Source organism: Schistocerca cancellata, chromosome 2 (genome assembly GCF_023864275.1).
Source record: "Schistocerca cancellata isolate TAMUIC-IGC-003103 chromosome 2, iqSchCanc2.1, whole genome shotgun sequence".
Classification (NCBI taxonomy): domain Eukaryota; kingdom Metazoa; phylum Arthropoda; class Insecta; order Orthoptera; family Acrididae; genus Schistocerca; species Schistocerca cancellata.
The window spans coordinates 135,685,925-135,698,870 of NC_064627.1; the positions used below are offsets into that span (position 1 = coordinate 135,685,925).

General features: G+C 43.8%; 1 protein-coding gene across 2 annotated transcripts in view; it reads right to left on the reverse strand.

Annotated features, from left to right (window-relative positions):
• LOC126161407 (dyslexia-associated protein KIAA0319-like protein) overlaps positions 1–12,946 on the reverse strand; it is a 161,365-nt gene that overhangs the window by 137,440 nt on the left and 10,979 nt on the right. The gene's annotated exons all lie outside the window — the stretch shown is intronic.

A 12,946-nucleotide genomic window follows, 5' to 3' on the forward strand; every position in this document is an offset into this window, starting at 1 on the left:
TAAAAAATAGCTCTTTGAAGGATGTTTTCTTCTTCCAAAAATTCCAAAAAAGTACCTTTTAATGGTCACAGAGTAGGCAAAACAATTGGGGCAGGGGTAGGGGGGAGGAGAAGTGATTACTCCAGACACTCACACATGCATCCTAGAGCCCAAATTTTTCAGATATGACTGTCTTCTGTTTGCAAAAGTGGGGGAAAAAAAAACCTGTGACTAACAATAAATCATCAGATGCTGTTTATCACACCTAATCAAGTGTTTCTAGGCTATTGACTAAATGATATACTGTGGAACTTTCACTAAGCTCAACTGGGGTACAAAATTTAAAGAAGAATGTTTTGGACAAAGAAGGATTCCAGGCTTTTGAAAAGAAAACATTTCCATTGCTTTAATATACACATTAACTGGAGAGTGACTTTTTGTCATATTTTTACCTTAGGGATGTCACTGTATCTCTCACATGTTAATGCAGCTGACAATTAATACACTTGTTTCAAGTTAGGTGGTTGTTAAGGAGGCTTTCTACCACATGAAGTGTGTGACATAATTTTTCAGTCACTATTTACAACTTTTTAGTTAAGTTGGATGGGTGACATTCTGTGGGTCAGAGTGTGGAATGTTAGGTCCATTAATCCAGTAGGCAGGTTTGAGAATTAGAAAAGGAAAATTGATGGGCTGAAGTTAAATACCATTGGAATTAGTGAAGTGAGGTGGTAGAAAGATCAGGACATCTGGTATGTTACTACGAACAGTATAGTGAAAGCATTATCGTAGCCAAGATAAACACGAAGCCAACACCACCACAATATCACAAGTTTGTATGTCAAAAAGCTCTGCAGGTGATGAAGAGATTGAAAGACTGTATGATAAGGAAAAAAAAAAAGAAAACCTATTCAGACAGTTAAAGGAGATGGCAAATTAATTGTGATGGGAGGCTCAGATTTGGTAGTAGGGAAAGGAAAAGAAAGAAAAATAATAGGACAACATGGACTGGGGGAAAGAAATGAAAAACAAAGTCACTTGTTAGAATTCCGCACAAAGCATAATTTAATTATCACTAACATTTGGTTTAACAGTAATGTAAGAAGGTTGTATCTGTGGAAAAGAATATTTAAAAAAGAATATTTAAACTGTAAGATATTTCCAGGGGCAGGTGTGGCCTCTGACCGCAATTTACTGTTTAAGAAGTGTACATTAAAACAGAAGAAATTGCAAAAAAGTAGAAAGTTCAGGCACTGGTACCTGGATAAATTGAAGGAACAAGAGGATGAGTTTATTTATTATTTAGATTATTCAACAATTTTTTTTATAGAAATGGTGTGAAATGAATCAGTGTACAGGATATGTAACTTATACATTATTAGTTTTAACATTGATGAGCATATTATTTTTCAATCTTACCCACACAACTACACTTAAAAACTAATTCTTTTAAGCTAGCAGGTTTAAAATTTGCCTATGGAAAGGAAAGAGTTGTCCAAAGAAATGATTTTAGATTAAATGTAAAACTTGTTTTGTTACCCGCCAGTCACTTTGTGTAACTGTGTAAATGTTGAAAATTTTTGTTGATGCATACTGAACTCCTTTCTGAGCCACAGATGACAGCTTTAATCATGGCTAATAAAGGTCATTTTCTTTTCTAGTGTTATAAGTATGGGCACCACTATTCTTCTCATATTATGATGGATTATTCATGATAAATTTCATGAGTATGTATGTACTGTGAAGAAACAGCTAGAATGCCAAACTCCTAATAGAGGCACCTACAAAATGACTGCAGGTGAATACAACACATTTTTCTTACTGCTAGTTTTTGTGCATACAGTACTTCCTTTCTCAGTGATGAGTTACCCCAGAAAATCATTCCATAAAACATCACTGATAGGAAATACGTAAAATATGTTGGGCAGTTGGTTCATTTGTTTCAAAGACTAGTAATTCTGAGAGAACATTAGGCAACATTTGACTGAAACACAGGAAAGGAATACAGTGTAAGACAAATGGGTAGCTCTGAGAGATGACATATAAGGGGTAATCAGAAACCTTCCATTTGAATGTGTTGCTGCAGTATAAAGGCAACAGTGTGTAAGAATGATGTTGGTATATATCAAAATAAGCACCAATATGTAAGCAAAGAATCAGTGTGGTATTAATGTCTTTCTGACGTCTGTGCAGTAAATACAAAAATGTGAGCTATGGTGACATTATTAACAAATGCATTCAGACAGGAATAACATGCTGTTATTTTTTCCTTGGCTGCCAAAGGACAAACAATGGTAGACATCCACCGGAGAATGAAGAATTACTATGGGACACCACGTCTGTCAAACACCACTATTATGCACAGTGCTGCTGCTTCGTAGTGAAGCACATACCCCTATCACAAATGTCACAATGCAGTAGGTATGCAAATTCAAGTGGGAGAGACCTGAGCATCCACCCTATAGTCCTGATCTTTCTTCATGTTAATATCATGCCTTTGGTTCCTTAAGAAAGGCCTCAAATGGTCAACGATTCCTCTTGGATGAGAATGTGCAGCAGGCAGTCACAGACTTCTTTACAGAACAGGACATCGTGTTTTACCAAATGGGCATCTTCAACCTGGTGCATTGACGGGAGGATTGCCTCAATGCTCACAACAATTTTGCCTGGTTGGCATATTGATTCTGGACTGCATGGCCGTGAGAAGGAAACTTTTTGGTTGCCCCTTATAGCGAAGGTAGCAGAGGATCAAATAGGTAAGAAGAAAATGCCTAGTAGAATTCAACCTTTACTAGTCCCTGTCCTTCACCTACCTATCCCCTTCCTTGTTCCCACTCCAGCACTACAAGAAGCATTATATCTCAACAATGCACACCCATAGTGCTCTCCTCTTCTCTACTTCTCTCTTCTCTTCCCATTATTCCCCCTCCTCCCCCTCTTACCCTCAGCAGAGTCTCCTGGCACTGCACCTAGCACTTTTGTGCTGTCCTCACCATGTCTCTGCACACTCTCACAGGCAGCATTAGCATCCTCCTCTACCTCTATCCTGTTTATCCCCTCCTTCCCACTTCACCACTCTTCCTTAGCCCCGCTACCCAATTACCATAGCACTCAGAGAGCGTGGCCATGTATGTGTGTGTGTGTGTGTGTGTGTGTGTGTGTGTGTGTGAGAGAGAGAGAGAGAGAGAGAGAGAGAGAGAGCTTGGACGTGTTTTCCGCTTTGGAAAAAAGGACTTTGTATGAAAGCTTACGTATTCAGCATTATTTTTCATTGTGCCTGTCTGCGACACAGCAACTCCTCTTATTGTTTTTGGAGCATAAAGTAATGTGTTTGATAAAGAAAGAAGAAGATCAGTCAAAAAATAATTGAAATCACCAATTCCACTAACAGCACACAAAAATACAGCTGAGTCCAAGTTTATAACAGAATGCTTACAATGAACTTTTGTTGAGATCAATGATACAAAAGATAAATAAAAATTTGTTGTGCTATTTGTTCTCAGATGTCTCTCACGACATTGCAACATACCTGTCACTTTGGTGTAAGATGCATTTAAAACTGTTGACTGAATTTGTTTAGTAGTCGTGAGCAGTACAAGAAACAGTACAAAAAGTAACTGGTAAGCCCATGGAACAATTTTAGATGACCCTACTCATTTACTCTTTGCCACATGCTCTACAGTGGCTTGTGGAGTAGGGGAGTCCATCTTCAAAGATGATGTTCATGCTTCAACAGAATTGAAAATGTTTCCAGATTCAATGAGCATGGTGATTAAATAAGAGCCTTCCTTGGTCTCTTATGTACAGGACTGTAATGTGACTGTGGTTTGTTCTGGAAAAACAGAGAGACTGCAGGCCCACCATTAGAACCTCTTGAGAAGTTGGAAAAGCTTCTATGCAAGGACAGGTGAAATATCCCTTTGACCAATACTCAAGATTTACCCATACTTTGATCAGTATACAGACTTTTATTGCTATGGGTGTTGAAGCTGCCATTATGTAAAATTATGGGTGTAATTACATTATTTTGTCTAGCTGCTGTATACATGGTGAGCCACTAACTATTGCCACCTAGAATAACTCCAAAAGTACAACAGTAGCTGAAAAGTTTGTGGGACAAATGTTGCATGGGACAACAGGGGCCATAATATGACGTTGGTTTTTTGTTGATAGGTGAGGTCACTTCACAGATATGAAGGTCAACTTTTTTTTTTTTTTTTTTTTTTTTTTTTTTTTTTTTTTTTTTTTTTTTTTTTTTTTTTTTTTTACATGGGATGCTATAGTTTGGTACTTATTTTCTGATAGTGGGTATCGAGATGAATCCAATGATGTGTAACATTAATGTCTTTGAAGGTCAACGAAGGTCAAAAAGGTGGCATGAATGTCCATTTCCAGAAGGTGTTCGAAATGATGACCATTGGTATCAATGCAATGCTGCAATCTCCTTATCATGGTGAGTGGTATTCCCTATCCCATCAGCACTTATCGAAGTACATACTCTGACAATACTCTCTCGTATATCATGCAAATAGTAAATATTTGTTGAATATACCGTATCCATCTAACGTGCCATTGACATGTAAACACCATTCGATGGTTTCGCAATACAACATTAATAGGAATGGTAAGACTAGTATCGTCAAATCAAGCAAATGTGAATGATGTATTTCTTCGAAGAACAAGTCGATATGCTTCTCATTTACGGAGAATGCCAATGAAATTCAGTGAGAGCTAGAGCCTTATACACTGAAAGATATCCTCAATGTACTCACCCTTCAAGTCACACCTTTAAATATGTGTATGATAAATTGTGAACAACTGCATCTTCAACGCATTGGAAACATACCCGACAAAGGAAAGTTACTAATGAGGAAATGGAAATCGGTACTCTTGCCACTGTGGTTCGAGATCCTTCTGTTAGTTCACGTCAAATCGCAAGGAAATCTGGCATGAGCCAGAGTAGTGTTGTTCGTGTCCTGCATCACCATCAATATCATCATTACCATATCAGTCTCCATCAAGAATTAACTGGGACGGATTGTATGTGTCACATTGAATTCAGCCAATGGGCTCAACTTCAGATTCAGAGGGATAAAACATTTATTAATTTGATTTTATTTACTGACAAGACTACATTCATGAACCATGGAAATGTTAATTTGCATAACATGCATTGTTGGGCAACTGAAAATTCATTTTTGCTGTGGCAAGTTGCACACCAAAAAATGTGGTCGGGATTCTGGAGGACAGAATTATACACCCCTATTTCATCGAAGGAAATCTTAATGGTAGGAAGTACACCACATTCCTGCAAGTAACATTAGGTCCATTATTGGTAGAAGTACCTTTAGAAACAAGGAACAGAATGTGGTATCAACACAATGGGTGTCCGCCATATTTTTTGCTGATGGCTAGAAATGAGTTGCAGAGACAATCCCCAAATCGTTGGACTGGGCGCGGAAGAGATGTGTCGTGGCCAGCTCGTTCGCCGGACTTGACACCTCTGGATTTTTTCTTATGGGGATTTGCGAAAGAAATTGTTTATAAAGACATTCCAACTACACCTGAAGATATGCATGTGGAGCATGAGCGCCACACACGTCTACTACAGCCCAACAAATCAGCCATAGCAGAACACTGTATTTCGACGGGACACTCAATGGATTATTGTGGAACAAAAATTTTAGCGACAACTAGATCTTTTTGGGAATCCATTATCAAGGAGTCCGTGGAGATAAGATTGGCAGAAGATCTTATTAATCGAGATGGTGGCTTTCAGATGGATAAAGCATGGGATCCTGTAATTTCTTTATCACCTCACAGAGACATTGGCCTGTATCTAGTGCGACGGCTGATGAAAACTGATTTTATACTTTCGACTACCGCGCCTCAGCTGCGCGAAGGCGCTTTACGACAGATAGCGCAAATGTAGGTACACCACTACGCATGCGCGGCCTGCTTCTACTACAGAGCGTGCCAAATTAGATAGGGGGCGCGGTATTAGCCTTCTCCACTGCGCAGGCGCCACCGCGCCAATTTTCGGTATATATAGAACGATGCGCACCAGTAATCTTCAGTCTCGTACTCACCTGAAGATGGCTGCATGTTTGTTAGCCGAAATATCGTGCCAAGATGACAACGTGATCCGGCTGCAAGCCCGATATATGATGGACCAATCAATACGCCGGGAAAACTTCAAGATACACAACTATACACTTGTCTATAAAGCCCAACATTTCCACAGATACCAACGTGTCCTAGGATCCAGAGGAATGCCACCGACACGCCCCCCAAGTGGAGCAAGCATAGGCAGTCCTGAATCCGGTGGACCAGAGGGTGGACAGGATAGAGAGCTTGGAGACTGAGGAGAGAGCTGAGAGAATCAGAACAGATAACATACTGTATCCGCTGATGGCGACGGATGTATTGGACAGCCTGGAGAACAGCGTAAAGCTCCACAGTGTAAACCGAACACTGGTCGGATTAGCAGGCATGGAAGACAAATGGCTAGGATAATGACTTAGAAGGACAGCTCACCGATTGGACAGCAGAGGTTCAGCAGTCTCAGCATAAAGGCTTTCCACAGGGCTGGTGTAAAAATCTCCAGACACTAAACATAATCCACAGTGGTGGATAGAGTCGAGACGTTGAAGAATAGACGGCCGAGCAGAGGAGTAGACTATGCTTCCATAGTCCAATTTCGAGCGCACTAAGGCGCGATAGAGGCGGAGAAGGACCAGTCGGTCCGCTCCTCAGGAGGTACCATTCAGGACATGGAGGGTGTTGAGGGATTGCAGACAGCGAGCCGAAAGATAGGAAACGTGGGAGGACCAGCACAGTTTTCTGTCAAACATAAGACCCAAGAATTTAGTGACGTCCAAAAACGGAAGGTTGACAGGTCCTAGATGTAAGGAAGGTGGAAGAAACTCCGTACAATGCCAAAACTTAACACAAACGGTCTTACTGGGAGAAAAACGAAAGCCTGTTTCGATGCTCCGAGAGCGGAGGCGATCGAGACAGCCTTGAAGACGTCGTTCAAGAAGGCTGGTCCGTTGAGAGCTGTAGTAGATCGCAAAATCGTCCACAAAGAGGGAGCCCGAGACATCAGGAAATAGACAATTCATAATTCGATTTATTGCAATGGCAAACAGTACAACACTTAGCACGGAACCCTGGGGTACCCCGTTTTCTTGGGAGAAAGTACGGGAGAGAGTAGTGTTCACCCGCACTTTAAATGTGCTCTCTGCCATAAATTTGGGAAGAAAAAGGGGCAGCCGACCTTGAAATCCCCAAGAGAGCAGTGTGTGGAGGATGCCTGTCCTCCAACAGGTATCGTATGCTCTTTCCAAATCAAAAAATATTGCTACAAGATGGTCAACTGCAGAACGATGCTTTCAGAAACTGCATTGGGCAGGTGTTAAAAGCAGCAACATTTGGATGTGGATACCATACGGTCCTGGGACGGAGGAGCGAGAAGAAGAGAGTGCATGTTGGAGTTCCCGCATGGAGAAAACAGTATTGTAGCATTCGCGATTTTGAGAGGAGAAAGCAAGAGGTCGCACTTCCGCTGCACGTTTCTTCGGGAGAAATGCTGGCGGGTAATTTGAAGAGCTCGAAATCTCAGCAAAGTGTTGACCCAATGAGTTAGAAATTGCGACGGGGTACACTAATGTATCATGCGCAACAGTGAGCCCAGAGACCGGGGAGAAGCTAGGTGCGCCTGATAACCGTCGAATCTGACTCCAAACTTCCGAAGAGGGAGTGAAGGTGTTAAATGAGCTAGTAAAGAAGTCCCAGCTTGCCTTCTTGGTATCGCGGATGACGCGACGGCACCGCGCACGGAACTGCTTATAGCGGATACAGTTGGCCAAAGTAGGATGGTGTCTGAAAACGTGAAGAGCATGTCGCCGCTCATGTATTGTGTCACGGCATGCCTCGTTCCACCAAGGAACTGGGGGGCGCCGGGGCAATTCGGAGGTGTGAGGTACTGAACGTTCCGCAGCTGTAAGAATAACGGAATAACATCCGTAATATGAGTGACCTCATCGTCGACGCTAAGAAAGTGACGGTCATCGAACGTCGCTAGAGATGAAAAAAGTGTCCAATCGGCTTGGGCAAACTTCCAGCATCTCAGGCGCATATATGGCAGTTGTGGCTGCAATCGAGGGACACATGGAAAGTGGTCACTCGAGTGTGTATCAGCAAGGGCGAACCATTCGAAGCGCCGAGCTAACGGAACAGTACCGACCGAAAGGTCCAAATGAGAGAAATTTGTCGTGGAGGCAGACAAAAATGTAGGGTCCCCAGTGTTGAGGCAAACAAGATCCGCTTGGTGGAAGACGTCTAGCAATAGTGAGCCACACGGACAAGGATGTGGAGATCCCCAACCAGCAAATAGGGGGGCGGAAGCTGACCAAGAAGATGAAGGAGATCAGCTCGTGCCATTGGTGTGGACAATGGAATGTATATAGTACAAAGAGCGAAGGTGTATCCAGAAAGGGAAAGATGGACAGCGACTGCTTGGAAGGGATGCAGCTTTGTTTCTTGAAGACAGAAGATGACCGGCGAGTAGGATCATAAGAGGATCGACAATTCATCCCGATTGGCTCGAATGCCGCGGATATTCCAACGGATAATGGACATAGGGCGGACAGAAAATGGAAGAATGTGAACAAGCTTGCGACCGACAGCGCGGAACGGCACTCGGCCGAAGGCAGAAGATCCTGATCCACAGGTTGTTCAGGAGCAGCTCCTGCCACCAGCGATCGGCCGGTTGATCAGCCGCCAGCAGTGCGCCTCGGCGACACAGAAGATGGCCGAGGGCGGTTACCGCCAGGTGGTGCTGTAGATGAGACACGCCGTGGCGGAGAAGGAGAGGAACTGGGTTTCTTATTAGCCTTCTTGGAAACATGATGTTTAGATGAAGGAGGAACCAATGGTTGTGAAGTTGGGGTACGTAAAAAAATCTTCACGAGTATGCTCTTTTTTGGAAGTCCGGGAGTCTGACTTTTGGGATCGAGATTTAGCAGAACCCGATGAAGGGTAGGCCATAGAGTGAGCATGCGAAAGTGGGGAGGTTGAATGGGCGATCTTTGCACTGGCCGATCTGACGACCACGTCACTAAAGGTGAGATCACAAGTCTGCGTGGCCGCCTCCTTTGTTGGCCGAGGAGAGGCAAGGACAGTGCTGTATTTTCCTGTCTGAGACACAGTGGGCTTTTGACTGGCGAATAATTTTCGAGCAGCAAAGGTCGACACCTTTTCCTTCACTCTGATTTCCTGAATGAGCTATTCGTCTTTAAAAATGGGGCAATCTCGAGAGGAAGCAGCGTGGTCACCCATACAGTTGATGCAACGAGGGGATGGATGCGCACAAGCAACCTCACGGGCATCCTTGCCACACGTAACACATTTGGCCGGGTTGGAACAGGACTAGCTGGTATGATTGAACCACTGACACCGATAGCAACGTGTAGGGTTTGGGATGTAGGGACAAACAGAAATTATCTCATAGCCCGCTTTTATGTTCGATGGGAGTTGAACTTTGTCAAATGTCAAGAAGACAGTACGGGTTGGAACAACGTTCGTGTCAACCCTTTTCATGACTCTATGAACTGCCGTTACGCCCTGGTCAGACAGGTAGTGTTGAATTTCCTCATCGGACAATCCATCGAGGGAGCGTGTATAAATGACTCCACGTGAGGAATTTAAAGTGCGGTGTGCTTCCACCTGGACAGGGAAGGTGTGGAGCAGTGAAGTACGCAGCAATTTTTGTGCCTGGAGGGCACTGACTGTTTCTAACAACAAGGTGCCATTCCGTAATCTGGAACATGACTTTACAGGACCTGCAATTGCGTCAACACCATTCTGAATAATGAAAGGGTTGACCGTGGAGAAGTCGTGACCTTCACCAGATCAAGAAACAACAAGGAACTGTGGCAACAATGGAAGAACTGTCTGTGGCTGAGACTCATTGAACTTACGCTTGTGAGCAGACATAGTGGAAGATGAGGAAGCCATTGTGGAGGGCCCTCTCTGAGGGCACTCCCGCCTTTGGTGACTGTTCACACCTCCCGAGAAATGGACGGAGGGACCAATCGGCACTTCGGAAGGTATCAGCTCGGGTAATCACCCCTCCCTGGGCCTGGCAGTTACCAGGGGGTACGTACGTGTCCTACCTGTCTACCCGGGGCGGGGAATTACGCATTACCCCGTCACCGGCTACGCATGAAAATGCGTGGGTTGGCCTTCAGACACGCACAGGGAGGAAAAAAGAGAAAGGGAAAAACAAAATGGGAAAGGAAAGAAGAGAGGTCTCAAACGCCGCAGCGGAGAAAAGGGTAAAGAGAAGAGGTAATGAAAAGAGAAGGACCAAGGAAGGATGAAGACGTGCAAGCAGAGAAAGCGAAGAATGTGTTACATGTTTGAGCATCCGTCTCCGGATGTAGGCACAAAACATACTCCCAGAGGGGGAGAAAGGGAAGGAAAGAGCCGGAGGTGAGGTGAGGAGACGGGGGGGTGGGGGGGGGGGACGAAGATGGGGGATAGGGAAGGATGCGGAAAAGGAAGGTATGCAGCCCGGAGAGGAACGAGGGCCACATTAGCTCAGGGTCCCGGTGCTCGCTACGCACGTATCCACAAAAGAGTTGTGGACCCCCTGGGGGGATGTTCTGATGTAATCACGAACATCAGAACAAAGAGGTGGAATGCAAGAGCAGAGAAGACTGTGAGGAAACGTCGGCCAATGGTTTGCGGAATTGGACTGCACCGCACCTGGCGCACCCCCTGCAGCAAGTGCATACAAATGACGTTCCTGCTAGCCTTGGCCATCCAGATCAGCACGAGTCTGCAACAAATGTTGGTGCTACACTGTGATCTGTATCAAGTGTTTCCTTAGACTCTGTGTATAGCAAGAATTGTACTGTTTTCATGTTGGCTCTCGGTAGAGACATTTGCTATAGTCAAGTTAAGTATTGTCAGTTTGCTTTCTGGAAATAAAACTACTAATGTTATTTGTTTGAAATTGTTGTATAGCATTCTGAGAATGCTGCACCCTGTAGGCACCCTATAAGCAATGAGTGGGCAAGATCCCACAGTGGATGGCTGGAAAATGTTACCTGACATCTGTAGTGGCAACAGTGAAGTATGGAGGAGGTGGTGCTATGGTATGTGGGTGTTTTTCATGGTTAGCGGGTGGTCCCCTTATTGCACTCATGAAAATGCTAATTGCCAGTTGTCAGATGCCACCTGAGTAACAAATCCACCAGGGACATTTCAACCCTTCTAAAGCTGTCCAAGTTGACTGATAGTGATGTGATCGTTAAGTGGGATATGAGAACATTTTACAGCATTGTATTCTGTGTACAGAAGAACGGACATGGTGATTGCTTGTATCAGCACGACAATGCACTCTGACATAAAGTAAGCGTCTGTGGACAATACCATTCCTGAAACAGACTGACCTACCCAAATTGCCGACCTGAACACAAATGAATACCTTTGGGATGAGATAGAACATCAGCTTCACTCCAGAACTCAGTGTCCAACATAACTACTTTCTGTGGCTTTGGCTCTTAAGGAAGAGTGGGTTGCAACTCCACAGACATTCAGACACTTCACGGAATGTGTCCCCAGAAGAGTTCAAGCCCGCATAAAGATGATAGCTTGACACATCCCATATTAATGTCCACTAACAAATGTCTCGATACTTTTTATCAGCTAGTGTAGACACTTTCATTAATAAACTAGTCGGAAAAAAAGCACCCACAGGTGTAGACACAAACAAAATAAAAATACACAGGTTGAGATAGTATATGATATTTTAAGGATTTTGTGATATTTTAAGGATAAAAAAATCAAGTCAAATTTACAAAGAACTTCGCAATACGAATCCACTCATCAGGACAATGTCGTACCCCCTTTGGTCTGGATGCATGCACTTATTCAGATGGGAAGGGCATAATAAAGTTATTGTATCCTCATCAGAGATAAGATAGCCACTACTGTTTTAACTGGCTCTTGATTGATTGATTAATTTAGGGGGGCTGAGAGACTAAACGGCGAGGTCATCAGTCCCATGTATCCAAAATTACACACGGAAAAGAGAGGCTCTGCTAAAACTGCAGAGGAGTCAAACTACAAAATGAGGAAGTTAAAACACACACAGTAGAAGGGTAGCCCAAATTTAAAAACTGGGAGAAGTGGGGGATTAAAAAAACTGGTCTTTGCAAGTGGGAGTGGTCATGGGTCCCCGATTGAAAAAACATGAAGAGAGGCCCCAACCACAACCACCCTGCTCCAGGAGTAAAGCAAAACCTTTTATCTGAAAATAAAAACCACTTTCATGGATGAAACTGAGGACCAGTTCAACCATCCGTGAATCATCTGCTAATATTAAACTTAAGGGATCTGGAAGACTATACTTAGCACAAAGGGCTAAAAGGAGGGGACATTCCATCAATATATGGGATACCACCAGTCTGGCTCCACAACCAAATTGTAGGGTTGGTTTGTTACTCACGAGGAAACATGAGTGAGCCTAGTATGACCACTGCTTAAATAACATAGGACAGTGGACTCCTTCCAAGACGAGTGGAAGGAAGAGCGCCAAACCTCAGTAGACTCCTTGATTGTTCAGAGTTTATTACTGAGATCAGTAGCGCACCAGAGTCACACCACTTTTGGGCAAAGAGAGATTTGATGTAGATCTGCATATCTGCAGCTGGAATCATGAAACAGAATGGAGTAAGTATCTGCTTCTCTGGCCAAACGGTCAGCCAGTTCATTCCTCGGGATGTCCACTTGACTTGGGACCCAGAGAAAGACAACTGAGCAGGCAGCATGGCCAAGGGCAGAGAGACAGTCAGGGGTAGCAAAGATCAAAAACTGACAAGAGTAGCGTTGGTCGACAGCCTGCAGGATGCTCACTGAGTCGGTACATATTAAAACACTGTGGAGGGAGGCCTGA